This window comes from Mustela putorius, unplaced genomic scaffold, assembly GCF_011764305.1.
Source record: "Mustela putorius furo isolate JIRA1106 unplaced genomic scaffold, ASM1176430v1.1 tig00000382_pilon_pilon_pilon, whole genome shotgun sequence".
In the NCBI taxonomy this organism is placed as follows: Eukaryota; Metazoa; Chordata; class Mammalia; order Carnivora; family Mustelidae; genus Mustela; species Mustela putorius.
This window is the reverse complement of record NW_025421367.1, coordinates 5,366,834-5,381,540: the sequence shown is the minus strand read 5'-3', so window position 1 is coordinate 5,381,540 and position 14,707 is coordinate 5,366,834. Positions and strand designations below refer to the sequence as shown.

The window sequence follows — 14,707 nt, the reverse complement described above, 5'->3', positions numbered from 1 at the left end:
TTCCTAATGTCATAAATAGTCCTAATGAAAATTGTTTAACCACAAGCTGGCTAAACACCAAACTGCATTCTCTTGCCCCAATCAAACAAAAAATGTTTTTAGAGTGTCATTTTTCTTTTAGTTATAGAGCTATAAAATTAAAACAAACATTCCCTGGAAATTTGAGATATTGTCACAAGAAGTTAAATGGTATTAAAATTATTAACACAGAGAAGAGAGTATGAAGATCCCTCAATCAATACCTCCTCAGTATTTTCATATTCATGAAAGTCTTGGAGCACCTCTCTTCCCACATTAACACTCTGCTATAAGAAACAGGAAAAAAAATATTGTTTAATGAATATCATTAACTTAATAATAAGATAGGAATTTAAACTACATGACCATTGGCATCTTTTCTAATGCTGATATCCCGTGATTTTTATGTCTTTCTTGAGAAGTTTATGGGCTATTAAAAATGGCAGCATCTGAAATGATATCTAAAGATATAACTAGTGTGGGTCAAAAGACTTTGTCCCAAGATGCTGGGTTGCAAATACTATAAAATACTTTTTAATAAATTTTTTTAAATTATGCAAATTTTAAAGTTTCTCATCCCATTAGCAGATATTTTTCCATTATTCCTCATCCTAGAGGTGAGTCTACCCCAGAATTTGAGATCTTGACGTTGGTGAATATACATGGAGACAGTCTTATACAGAAAGGCTTACTACGCAAGGAGGGTACCCTATGACCCACCATCTCCGTTGCCTCCTGTATTCGTGCAACTTGATCTTCATGACAAATTTCTAGGTTGTTTCTGCTCTAAAATTTCTTTTTTCTAACATTCAAGGTATCAGCAGAGTCTGATTGGTCTTATCATTGGAAGAACTTCAAGTAGGTGTTAACAGATCCTTTTAAATATACCACCCCCCCACCCCGCTTCTAATATGATTGAAACCTTAACATTCAGAACTTTCTTAAGTAAAAACTCTTATAATACAACCTTTCATTAGGGGGCAATAGGGCTCCACTGTCAGCTTCCCTCCTTAGGCTGGGTCCTCTTCCTCCTCACTTAAATCTTCTGTTTCTTCTCTACAGCCAGTTAAAAACATTTATTGATCCCCCATTGTGGGTAGAGATATTTATTACCTCCACTATTGCCTGTGCTGATTTGTTCATTCCTAGCCGTGCCCTCTGGGCTCTACATATCACAATAGCCGTCTTCAAACAGATTGTTTGCTGTTACATAGATTCTTTTTTGTTGTTTTAATGGGAAACGGCATGGGACTTTGGAGGAAAGTAGTTATCAAAAGAAATATTTTGAGAACGACTCTTTAGCCGGTTTGAAAAGTTGTGTACCTGCAGAAGCTATTTGGAAATGCTTATGAATTCAGTGTTTTACCGTCATTCCTTTATATTTAGCTTTATGAATAAATATTGGAATGAACTGATGGTAAAAGCCTTTATGATCTGCTATTATTTATACTTGCCTACCAGAAAAGTTTATGGTGTTCATTTTAAAATCAATGAAAATCAATATAACACCAAAGTTTCAAAATTTAGAACAGGTTAACATATAATGACAGTTCCTTAGATTCTCGGTTTACATGTCATCTCGACATGCACTATTTGGTGGGGAAGTCATTTGACAGGTAAGGAAATTGAGACCTGGGGAGGGGAAGTGATTTGCCCAGGGTTGCTCAGTTGGTAAGTGGCAGAGTTCACCACGAAAATTTTAAAAGGAAAATATATAGCAATGACTTAACTGTTGAAAAGTAAAATGCTCAATTTATGTGGATTTGGTCTTGTCTCTTCTTCAGTTCCTCAAGTGTTATTTCAGCAAACAAATAAACAAACAAATAAGTAAAACAGTACAGGTGAATGAATTTCAGACTGAGTTCAAATATTCTTCACTGGCCCTACGACTTCTGTCCACACTGAGGACCCAAGCTGGCCATTTAACTAGCAGACTGATAATCTGTTTATTTTCTTATAATCCTGAGTTCTCCACCAACTGCCTCCTAGGTCATAAAAATATATGGAATGTGGACAAAAGTGCAAGGAATGCCTAGGTAATGTCAGCAGTGCAGTCTCAAACCCAAGTGCCCTGCTCACCTCAACCAAATTTGTATTGCCATTACAGAAGAGATCTCTCTAAAACACGTGCTAAATCAAGATAACTTGTTAGGAGACAATAGATTTTCTTGGTCACGTATATACTTTAGCACTTTTCAAAATAAGTGGTTACCCCCAAATTATAATTACATTGTCATGAATGTATATATCATGCTACTTATATTTGTACTATATCCATTCTCTATATTTGAGGTTACTTACGTACCTGTCATTTCCTCTATCACCTTTTTTTTAATATTTTAGAAATGAGTGAGACCAAACCCTTTATATTTTCCTTGTATTATAATACTGGAATATCTAGGATTTTTTTATGTGTGCCCACAAGTATTTTTAATGCAAATGGTGAGGGTAATGGTGTTAAAAGTTCTGGAGACTAAATTTTTCCACGATTATAAGCATGGTGACTAGCTTTATAAAGAAATACATTTACAAAAATAATTACCAGACATACATATATATTTACTTACTTTCTCTCTCCCTCTCTTTCTCCTTTCCTTCCTTCCTCTTCCTCGTCCTTTCTTTCTTTCCTTCCTTCCATCCTTCCCTCCTACCTTCTTTATTTCTTTCTTTCTACTACATTGTAGTAATGACCCTTGTAACATTAGAAAATGGAAGAAGATCAGGAGGAAAATAAAATTACTATAATCTCAGTATCTAGAGGTAAAAACTATTAACACTGTAATACAATTTTTCAGATTTTTCAATATTATATATATATATTACAAAATTCTGATAACATTAAACACACTATTTTCTAATATGCTTTACTCAACAAATGTACCATAAAGCAGCTAAAACTTCCTACCTAAATAGTGTTGTAAATTTCACTCTATTGTGGCATATATTGAGAAAGAAGAACAAAGCTGGAGGTATCATAATTCCTGATTTCAAGACATACTATAAAGCTGTAGTAATCAAAATAGTATGGTACTGGCACAAAAATAGACACATGGATCAATAGAATAGGATAGGAATTCCAGAAATAAACGCATGCTTATATGGTCAATTAATCTATAAAAAAAGGAGATAAAAATATACTGTGGGGAAAAGACAGTCTTTTGAATAAATGCTGTTGGGAAACCTGGACATCTATATGAAAAATAATGAAACTGGACTACTTTCTTACACCATACACAAAATTAAACTGAAAGTGGATTAAAGACCTAAATATAAGACTAAAAGCCATAACACTTCTAAAAGAAAACATAAACAATAAACTCTTGGACATTAGTCTTAACAGTATTTTGGGGGGATCTGTCTCCTCAGGTAAGAGAAACAAAATTAAAAATAGACAGTTGGGACTATCAAATAAAAATCTTCTGCACAGTAAACAAGCTACTGAATGGAAGGAGCTATTTGCAAATGTTATATCTGAATAGGCGGTAATACCTAAAATATATAAAGAACTCACAAAACTCAATACCAAAAAAACAATCTGATGAAAAAATGGACAAGGACCCGGATAGACAGTTATTCCAAAGAAGACATACAGATGTCCAACAGACACATGAAAAGATGCTCAACATCACTCATCATCAGGGAAATGTAAATCAAAACCACAATGGGACATCACCTCACACCTGCCATAATGGCTAGAAAGAAGATAAGAAATAGCAAGTGTTAACAAGTATGTAGAGAAAAGCGAACTCGAGTTGTGCACTCTTGGTGGGAATGCAAAGTGGTGCAGCCACTACAGAAAAGTGTATGGAGGTTCCTGGAAAATTAAAAGTAGAAGTACTGTAGATCCAGCAATTTTACTTCTTGGTATTTATCTGAAGAAAATGACAATACATATTCAAAAAGACATGTGCACCCCTATATTCACTGCAGTATTATTTACAATAGCCAAGATATGGTAAGCAATCTATCTACCAAGAGATGAATGAATGGATAAATATGTTATCCCCCCCATTCTCTCTCTCTCTCTATCACACACACATACTCACACACCCTGGAATATTGCATAGCCATAAAAAGTATTACACAGCCATTTCCAAAAGCATGGATAGATCTAGAGGGTGTAATGCTAAGCAAATTAAGTCAGACAGAGAAAAACAAATACGGTATGATTCCCCTTATATATGGAATCTAAAAAACAAAACAAATAAATAAGCAGAAACAGATTCTTGAGTACAGAGAACTAACTGGTAGTTGCAGGAGGGGAGGGATTTGGGAGATTAGACAAAATAGATGAAGGGGAATAAAAGGTACAGATTTCAATTTATAAAATATAATTAGACATGAGAACGAAAAGTAGGACATAGGGAATATAGTAAATAATAATGTAATAACTAAAAAATAATAGTAACTATAAACTCTCTGGAATTCCTTCCCCTATATTCACAAAGGGATAACATTCAGGGTTTTTCCCTTTTTATGCATACTCTTAAGAATTTCTTTTTCAAAAACCTCTTAAATTTATTTAGGAAAGCTTTCAGTAAAACCAGCATAGTGATTCTTCTCACCTTAGAGTAGAAAAGGCATTAGTAGGTACATCTTTTGCAGCCAGGAAAAATTACCATCCAATAAAAAGCAAAATTATGTTTAAAAGCATTATAAATTAAGAGGCACCTAGGTGGCTCAGTTGGTTAAGTGTCTGACTCTTGATTTTGTCTCAGGTCATGATCTCAGGGTTGTGAAATTGAGCCCTACCTTGGGCTCCATGCTGGGCATGAAGCCTGCTTAAGATTCTCTCTCTCCCCCGCCTCCTCCCCCGGTCCCTCTCCACTTGCTTAAGTCCTCATGCAAGAGAGTGCATGAGCTCCCTCTCTCTCTCTCTCTCTCTCATTCTCTCTTAAAAATACAGATAAACATAAATTAAAAATATAGTAAATTAAGACTGCTTAGGAAGTGCTCAATTTCATGACTTTAACTATATATGGAGTAAGAGACTTCACATATATATAAGTATCCACACAAAATGCCTGAAATGCTAAACGTTTACACCTTTCAGATTACTCTAATTTTTTTCCTAAATGACTTTTAATATTTTAACAGTGTTTGCTTTCTATGGCTAATAGGTATTATGGGGAGTTGTTTCAAAGGCCTAAGGAAAAGAATCAAATTGAAGGGAGTGGCAGGGAAAAATGTGTTAGAAAAATAATTTTTCTCTTTGGTTGCAAATTAAAAACAACTCCATCCTGCTCCTCCATGAACCCAGTTCTACCCTAAGTGGGAGGGTTCCGAGGATTTCAGACCAGACCTTCTTGAGTGGGAGCTGACCACTGCCACGGGACACACCAAGAAGACATCATTATCAGGGAAGGCAACAAGAGCCAAACAGGAAGCCAAAGCACCTTGACTTAACGTTCCTCACCTCTGACTAATGGTGACCCATGCTTCTAAATGCTTTCTTCTTCATGCATTTGAACTTTCTTCTTAATAAATGCTTCTAAAACCGGGATCTCCAAATCTAAGAGAAAAGAAAGTTTTGAAATCAAGAAAGTGAAAAAGCAATTTGCTTTTAGTTCCTGCTGTGCAATTAGACCCAGGCAAACACAAGCTGTGCTGTTGGAAGCACAAAATACCTAAATGGGAGAGTATAAAAATTTGAAGAAAGTGCCAAAAACTGTGTTTTCATTTGTGTTATTTCCGACTTGAGAGATAATTGAATCCTTACTGCAGTACTGTTCTGCACTGTTCTTTCTTTTCTTTGTTTCTTTGTTGTTGTTTTTTTTTTTTAAACAATTCCGACTTCTTGTTTGTTCATCCTTTCTTCCTTCAGAAATAAAAGGGATTCAGGAAGGAGAGAGAGCAGTCTTTTTACTTTGCTGTATGTTATAAATGTCATTATTGCTTCCCAGTGGATTCACTCTTCTGATTTTCCTTCCTCTTTAGTTAAATATGATGGCCTGAGAACACATGGGTTGTGGGGAGGGCCAAAATACAGATTGTAAGCAAAAGTAGCAAGGAAATGACACCAAATAGCTGAAGGTCCCTGGCCTTCTTTTATGTGGTTTGGTACTTTAAAATGCTGTGTTTTAGTTTCATCATTTAGAATTTAACTTGAACAATTGAGTTTAAAGTACCTGCATTTATTCTTTCTTTTAACCCCCACTATTTATTTTGACTTATTCCTAACTTAGTGTCTCTGTTACATTTCGCTCCTCAGTAAAAATACCTAAGACAAATTCTAACTGCAAGACTTCCAAATGTATCCTTTTCTTTCTAAGGCTAGACCTGCGCAAGAGGAGGAGGCTAGTTTTATGAAGGCGTTTTGGATGCTGCCCTTTGCAGATGGGAATGTTAAAAGCAGAGGCAAGGTATAATTAGACACTGCACTCTCAGAAAATATTTTGAAAATATGGAAAAGGGAGTTGGAAGGCAGGAGTAGAGGGGACGGTATGAATTGGCTTGCGTGTACATTATGGCTGGGATGGCCGCTTAGAAAGGGGAGAGCAGAAACAGACACCATGTAGGGCTGCCGGTTCAGTCTCTCCCTCTAGCTTTCCAATAAAACTGGTAGAAAGAATCTGGCATTTTATGAACATCCTCAGGCCCAGGAGACTGAAAGTTATGGCTCTTTCGTACTCCAAACTACAGCTGAAAAAAATGTCTTTCCTGTTACAGTTAACGGTAAGAGATTACCTTGCTTTTTTGCAGGGATTCCTCAGGGTCTGGTTATTTAAGCAAACCAAAATGCAATAATGCATTGAGTGTACGTTGAAAAACAGGGAAGTATTCTGCTACAGATGAAGCGCTGTCAGTTTGAAGACAGGCAGGAACAAAAGAAAAAAAAAAGAATTATTGGGGTGCCTGGGTGGCTCAGTGGGTTAAATAAAGCCTCTGCCTTCAGCTCAGGTCATGATCCCTGGGTCCTGGAATCGAGGCCAGCACAGGGCTCTCTGCTCAGCAGGAAGCTTGCTTCCTCCTCTCTCTCTGCCTGCCTCTCTGCCTACTTGTGATCTCTGTCAAATAAATAAATAAAATCTTAAAAAAAAAAAAAAAGAATTATTGGCACATACTGGCACATTTTTTTTTTGTATCCTGCAACAGCTTTATCATTTAAAACTCAAAATATGTTTTTCTAAAAATTTCTACACCCTTTATGAAAAATAATTTGTCTAATAAACACCCTGAAGAAGTTTTCTTGGTAATTTGCATTCTTGCCTTCCCGACCCTCACTATTTAAAAACCAAATGTTACTTCCTTTCTCTTTCTGAGAAAGTTGGAAATAACCAAATTTACTCTGACTGTGGGACTCCAGGCCATGCTGACCTCGATCATAACTCAAGCTCTGTCACTCACCAGTCCCGTGTGCAGGCTGTTTCATTTCCTCTGGAAAGTGGGAATAGTCATGCCCACCTGGCATGAGGATTACTATGAGGACTGAGTGAGGTACTATCCAGGAACTTCCCCGCCTCGTGTATCTGGAGACAGGTACTCACATTGTTAGCTCCTTTCTTATTCCCTACTAGGCTCCCTTACCCCACAACCACCTAATCTCTAAATAATGCATATGTAATTGTCTCCAGAACATCAGCACCCACGCCCAGATGCATCTGTTCTTGAATGAATTCAGCACTAAACTGGCATTGCACCCCAACCTCTCACCTTGTTTAATCCCTTTAGGCACCACCTCTCCCCCTCCCCAAACACTTGAGTACACCAGGACACCAGGTGAGCTGTGAAACCAGCCATCACAGGAGGTGAGCATTTTCTCTCCGGTTTCAGCAGGTCTGGTTTCGTCTCCAAGACTAGATGGAGCTCTGGTTGCTCACAATTAACGGAGTCTGGACATGCAGTCGCTGCCATCAAGACCCACCACAAGGAGGGGCAGTTCAGTAAAATCTTGAACTCTATTTATAGACCACTTGAAACAAACACTGTCCTGTGAAGCCCAAGGAATCCTCCTTGAGAACACAGAAAGTAATTCACCAGTCCCAGCTCTAGTGGCCATTGAAGGGAGGAAAATGCAGGAAGTCTGTGTTTTTTCAGTGCTCTACAATTTACAAAGATTTTGTCCTGCTCATTCTGCCATTTCACCCCGACACTGTTCCAGGAGGTAGATAAGCAAAGGCTAGTAACAGATCCTCATTTTATAGATTACAAAACTGATGTCTAGGAGGTTTAATGAGCTGCTTGCGTTCGTATGGCTGGTGAATTGGGATGGTTGGAGATGGAGGGGAGAGGAAAGTAATAAGCAAAAATTATTTTCAGTTAGTGCAATCAACCTGAACTTCATTAAATATTTATTTACCTATGAGAAAAAAATACACAGGCAAGATAAATAATGTTTCCAAAATGTACTTGCAAGCTTAAAATTGTTCCTTCTCCAATTCTGATAGGAAAACCAAAATATGAGAAATAAACACCTAGAGAGACTCTCCAGGGAAACACTTACAAACATGTTTGTATCTGTCTATAACATATACATAGAGAATAGTTACATTTTAGGCAAGAAATGCCTTCTTGAAACCTCTCCAAATTAAAATGTGCGTATGTCAAGACTCATCTTGAAAAAGATGGTAGGAATTTTTATGAGAAATTTTAATTGATTCTGCCAATCAGCTCTGAATATATACATCTTTACCATCTTTTTTACTATGGGGGTGTTTGCATAATTCCAGTATGTGTACAAAAAGCAAGACTTCACTCAACTGCATTACTTTATGGACCAGAAATGATTTTGCTCTATACAGAATTCTTTTATTTTGATTTTGTCCAATACTTTAATTTTTTAGGACTCCTCTTTATGCCTTGGTGCCTAGAAAGGCTATGCAAAATATTTTTTGGCCTGAGAAGTATTCCTGGGCAATTTAGACTAGCTACACTAAAACTGTGTGTGTGTGTGTGTGTGTGTGTGTGTGTGTGTGTGTGTGCTTGAGAGCATGAGAGAGATTATGGTTTAAAGAGTACTGCTGGGTTAGCAGATTGGCTCAGTGCCACTGGGGGATTTTCAGATTTACTGCTTCTCTGACTATTGTTGCTGCTCTGATTTATGGATTTCAGAATCTCTTGAAAGGCAAAGTGTCTGGAGTTTAGGGTCTTTCCTTTACAGTCCCTCCAAATCCCATATACACTTTTGTGCCCATGTTCACCTTGTGGCGACCTTGCAGGACTCAGCATTTTTACCTGAGCTCAGTGGCTGGGGAGCCCGCTAGTGCTGGGGAGAGGGCAGTGGTTTCCATTCCTGGGTGATGGAGTCATGGGAGAAACTGCAGAGAACCAACCGAGAGTAGGACCGAAGCCGGGCTCCAATGTGCTTAAGCGGCTCAGGACCGAGCAGCTGCTCTGTCTCCCAGCCTGCAAGTTGCTGCCGGCGTTTGTCACTGACCACTGAAGTGTGTGTTTGTGCAAGGTGAGAGCTGGGTGTTTGCTCGTTAATCTGGAGAGAGATCGCCAGGTATTGCTGTTTATTGTGTTTGATAATTTGGGGATGTTGCTATCACCACGAAGCCAGGACCTAGAGCGATTGTGGTTTTATTTATACCCTTGGTTTCTGTCACGATCCATTCAGTTCTCCACAGCGCCCAAATGGTGGCAACGGATCGGACAGAGTGCCGTCTTACACTGAAATGTGATCAATTTAGTGCTTTTTCTTGGAGTTTTTCCTTAATTGCTGTTGCCCATTGATAGTGCGGTTCATAGACAGAATTCCTGTGCTGATCTGAGAGCATAGGAAAACGGCTTCAGATATAGATCTGAATTAATATTTTTGGAGTTCTGGCGGTGGTGTATTCTTTGGTTTACCCACATTTTAGTGGCTGAAACTTTGCAGAGAGCAGAGTGCCTTGGGCTCTGATTTGGTGATAAAAGTTACCTCGGAGTTTCTGGGTTTCTGCTTGTCAAAACTAAAACTTTTGCCTGGCCGTTGCTGTGTGTAGTGTGTGTGTGTGTGTGCATGTGTGCTTGCACATGTGTGATTACAGAAATTCTCGAGACCCCAAAGAAACCCAAATAATACTTTGCTGTATTTTAATGTATTTAGATTAGCCAAATCGGCTTATTAGGCTTTGGTTATCAGCATATTTGAATTTTGGAACTTCGCATTTTGAGCACACACACAAGGACAGTACAACTCTAGTGTGCCCTTGTCAAGGTATGGGGGTGTGGGGTATGTACTCACTAGGAATCCAAAAGAATCCAAAATGTGTGCGGGGTAAGTGGACAAGCCTTAATCTTGCCTTGCTTTTGTGTGTTAGCTGCCTAACAACCTGTACAAAATATGGAAGAGAAACTCTGGATTGTCGTATCTAAAGAAATACAGAGATTTGTATTTATGAAACACGTGCTCCAGAGAAGGGAAACATGGGAGTTTCGTATTGTATAAATAGAGAAACAAAGAAATTCAAAAAGCTATCAGATTTTACAAGGAAAGAAAAAGAATACATTAAGATGAGGAATAATTATGATAGGATATCAAAAAGTACACCAAATGCTCAAAATTGTATGTCTAGTGAAAGAACAATAGCATATTTAAGGAAATTCAGAGTCAGCAGAAAGGAAGCCAAGAGCAAAAATTCTTAGTAAAACATGTTGTCAACCTGTCTCTGAATATACTTGTCTGTGTTAATTAGCTTGAATTCTATTTCCAAAATTGATAAAGTTAGAATTTTAAAAATGCAAATTTTAAAATTAATTCGATTGGTTTCCATTTGAGTAGTTTTTTTGAAACTAATAAAGTATAAGTAAAATGCAGTGAACATTAAAATTGTTCAAAGCACTTCGCAACTAATATGCACTCTCAAAATCATTTGTCCCACTTTTGCCTTATGTCAGTTAAGAGGAGTCTAATGTTCTAAGCTAAAATGTCACCTGTTGCTACATACACATGGTCTGCTGAGTTCTTTGGACACTCTCATCACGGTTTCTTGCTTTCAGACTATGTTAGAGCACCGTGGAATGGTGAGCCGAAAACACCTGATTCTAACACTGTCATGCTTTCTATGTGAGTTAAGAGCAGCGATCGTTTTCATTTGACAGATATGGAACTTGAGGTGTACAAAGAATTGATGATTGGCCTTTCCATTCTGGAACCTATCCTACCCTGGCTTTTCTGCTGCCATAATCCAAAATATGGCTACTTCTTTATTTTTTTTTAATTAACATATAATGTATTATTTGCCCCAGGGGTACAGGTCTGTGAATCAGCAGTCTTACACATTTCACAGCATTCACCATAGCACATACCCTCCCCAATGTCCATAACCCAACCATCCTCTCCATACCCCCCTCCCCCCAGCAACCCTCAGTTTGTTTCATCAGATTAAGAGTCTCTTATGGTTTGTCTCCCTCCTGATCCCATCTTGTTTCATTTTTTCCTTCCCTACCCCCTACAACTCCCCTCCCTGCCTTTCAAATTCCTCATATCAGAAAGATCATATGATAACTGTCCTTCTCTGATTAACTTATTTCACTTAGCATAACACCCTTTAGTTCCATCCATGTCATTGCAAATGGCAAGATTTCATTTCTTTTGATGGCTGCATAGTATTCCATTGTAGATATATATACCACGTCTTCTTTATCCATTCATCTCTTGATGGACATCTAGGTTCTTTCCATAGTTGAGCCATTGTGGACATGGCTGCTATAAACATTCAGGTGCCCATGCCCCTTCAGATCACTACATTTGTGTCTTTAGGGTAAATACCCAATAGTGTGATTGCTGGTTGGTAGAGTAGCTCTATTTTCAACTTTTTGAGGAACCTCCATGCTGTTTTCCAGAGCAGCTACACCAGCTCACATTCCCACCAACAGTGTAGGAGGGTTCCCCTTTCTCTGTATCCTCGCCAACATCTGTCGTTTCCTGACTTGTTAATTTTGTGGCTGCTTCTTTAAAGAGTTTGGCATAACTTAATTTCTGTGACTGAAAAAATGTGATGGAGGGAGAGTGACCACTTTGAAAAGATATGACAGTATCTGCATCTCTATGATGATTACAGTACAGTATCTTTGAATGCGGGTCCATTTGTACACATGGTCACCCCCATGCAAAAAGACTAGAAACTTAGTCATCTATTTGATGAACCATAATCAATGTAAACAGCCCCCCCCCAAAAAAAGCCTTAAATAGTGTCTGCATTTATTTATTCGTTGGATAACTAGCTTACTGTCACATGCAAAGAGATTTAAAAAGGCTTAGAGATTATAAGTACTGACCTCAAAGCGCATGCCAGGCTGTTCAAACACATTTATTTCTTTTTTCTGGAGAGAGAGAGAGAAAGAGAGCGCACAAGCATGGGGTGGGGGTGGGGAGTGGGAAAGGGAGGAGGGAGAGAAGGAATCCTAAGCAGGCTCCATAACCCCCTGGAGCCTGATGTGGGGCTTGATCTTGCAACACTGAGATCATGCATGAACTGAGCTGAAACCAGGAGCCAGACCCTCAAGCAGCTGAGCCACCCATGCGCCCCTCAAACACATTTACTTCTATGCAATTAAGCTCTCCTAGTTAAAGGAAAAGATTAGCCTTTATTTATATATTTGCTAAGTATCTCTAATTTTTAAAAAAATCTTAAATTTAACATATTATGTTCTTGGTTTTTCTCTTCCTTTTTTTGGCTTTATACTTTATTCTAGACTTTAAAATTGCAAAGTCTTTAATTACTAAACCTTCTTTCTTCAGACCGGTACTCGATCTCTTCAACCTGGGCAAGAAAGCGGTTGTGGTTTATCTCCTGGGACGGGGAAAGACCCACCTCCCGGAGATCAAGAGCATACTGCTCACTCTGAGCAGGAAGATGGGGTGCTTGTTGGGAAAAAATGGCTACCCGGCAGGGATGGCCGTGTCTCTTGTGCCTAGCATTTCAGCTATTTGTGTGTTCCTTGACATCTAGTCTAGTCTGATATGAAACCTTTATCAACAATTGTTGACAGATACCAACATAGTTACACTTCCACAAAGACCTTTGGTAAATTGAGATTAAATGTGATTTGTAGTATATGGTGTTTACTTAAATTAGTATCTATAGCTCTTATGGCTCTTTACCTTAGCATTAAGGTAATTAAGTTCTATTCTGCTTACTAACTCCACACCCCTCCTCCTCCTGGCAGGCAGTGTACATTCAGATGAAGTAATGGGCACTCACACAACTTTTAACTCTTACTTCCAGATTCCTTAGTGTTAGCCTGGGTTATCTGGGGACAAGAAACATGGAAAGTGGGGTAAATGATATGATTATTCCTCTGGTAGAATATCCCTCTGAGACTATAGAATATCCTGACAGTCGCTAGGCTCCTTAGTGGGCCCCTGGACTTTAAAAAACTAGGCAGTTGTCTCCCTTGGAGACAGAGACGAAAAACATTGTCTACAATCTGCTTAAGGGGTCTCATTATTTGTCTTGAATCCAGTGTCTACAAGGGAAACGGAATGTGTATAGTCTGGTTGTTAGAAAATGGATTCAAGTTGTGACTGCTTGTCATCCTTGGCCACCATGGGAAATACCCATCAACGTAACTTATCTCAGATACATATTTTATGAGCCATGCAATTCCTGCTTTTTTTTTTTTTAAACCTTTAAATTATTTCTGCTAGGGCAGACTTCACAACCAATTCTAACGTCTACCAGGTTTTCCTTTTTAGCTACTCTCTACCATACACCACAAATAATTTTTTAATGCTAATAACTAGTTAAACTCTTCACATTCTAAAAACCAAATGATCCTCATCAATATGTAATTCAAATAATCACTTCGAGACGATGTATTTACCATTTCCAAATATTTCTAATGACCAAGAAACCACCAACAGGAAATCATTGTCAAGTTTCCTATTATAGGTGTATTGGATCTTAAGGAAATGTTCAAGAATTCTACTCCAACATAATAAAATTAATAAAAAATGACTTTTATATGCTCTCTTCTGATAGAATACTTTAAAGGTCGACCTGCCTTGAATATTTTGATGATTAAGTATAAAACACTGGAGGCTATCCCTTCCTTATTCTCTTGCAGCATGGGATTTCACTAGACTGATTAACTCTAAGAAGAATAGGTTTTATCATTTTTGTCTAGTGAGACCAATAGATCAGGAGATGATTGTTGTTGAAAAGATAGTTTTTGACTCACAGTTCCCAAGAGGAAGCGGCACAGCATACCACAGGGTGAGAGTCAGGGGCATTTGGGGAAGCACCAGGCAAAGCAGGGTGGACAGGTTTAGTATTGGCTAGTTTGAATAATTTCAGTAAACGCTGGGGTATTAGGGATTGTCTCTAGTTGTCTGAGTACCGGGTCCTGAGGTGGTGAGGGCAGATGGATAGTGTCCCAGAGGGAGGGCCTTGGGAGAGCCAATAAAGGTGCTGGGATTTGGGTCTGGACTGGTTTATTTGCATAAGAAAGCTATGCTCTTAGGTAGGTCTTTTCACTTTCTAGAAATTAGCTAACAGGGGAAGAAGGGCAGTCTCTCCAGAGTCACCAGGCCCCAGAAATCAAAGCATCAGAAATATAGAAAGTAAGAAGGCATGACTAAAACAAATTAATACTCCCAAATAGGAAGAGATTTCTTACTATCATTTTGCCAGGTGTGGTGTTTACCTGGTTAGTCCATTATGGACAATAGTCTCTTAACACTAAATGAACCCTATCATTTAGGCAACCTGCCTAGGAAATTCCACAGATGTTTTTGTTTCATTATTTTTGTTTTTTAAAT

General features: G+C 38.3%; 1 protein-coding gene across 8 annotated transcripts in view; it reads left to right on the top strand.

Annotated features, from left to right (window-relative positions):
• ARHGAP24 (Rho GTPase activating protein 24) overlaps positions 1-14,707 on the top strand; it is a 508,913-nt gene that overhangs the window by 329,154 nt on the left and 165,052 nt on the right. Inside the window, exon 1 of one of the 8 annotated variants that reach the window (XM_004756149.3) lies at positions 9,069-9,418. The exons of 6 other annotated variants lie outside the window; for them this stretch is intronic. The gene's annotated coding sequence lies outside the window, so the exon portion shown is untranslated. Of the gene's footprint in view, positions 1-9,068; positions 9,464-14,707 lie in introns of those variants that run through there. One more of the 8 variants, XM_004756150.3, reaches the window with a different exon arrangement.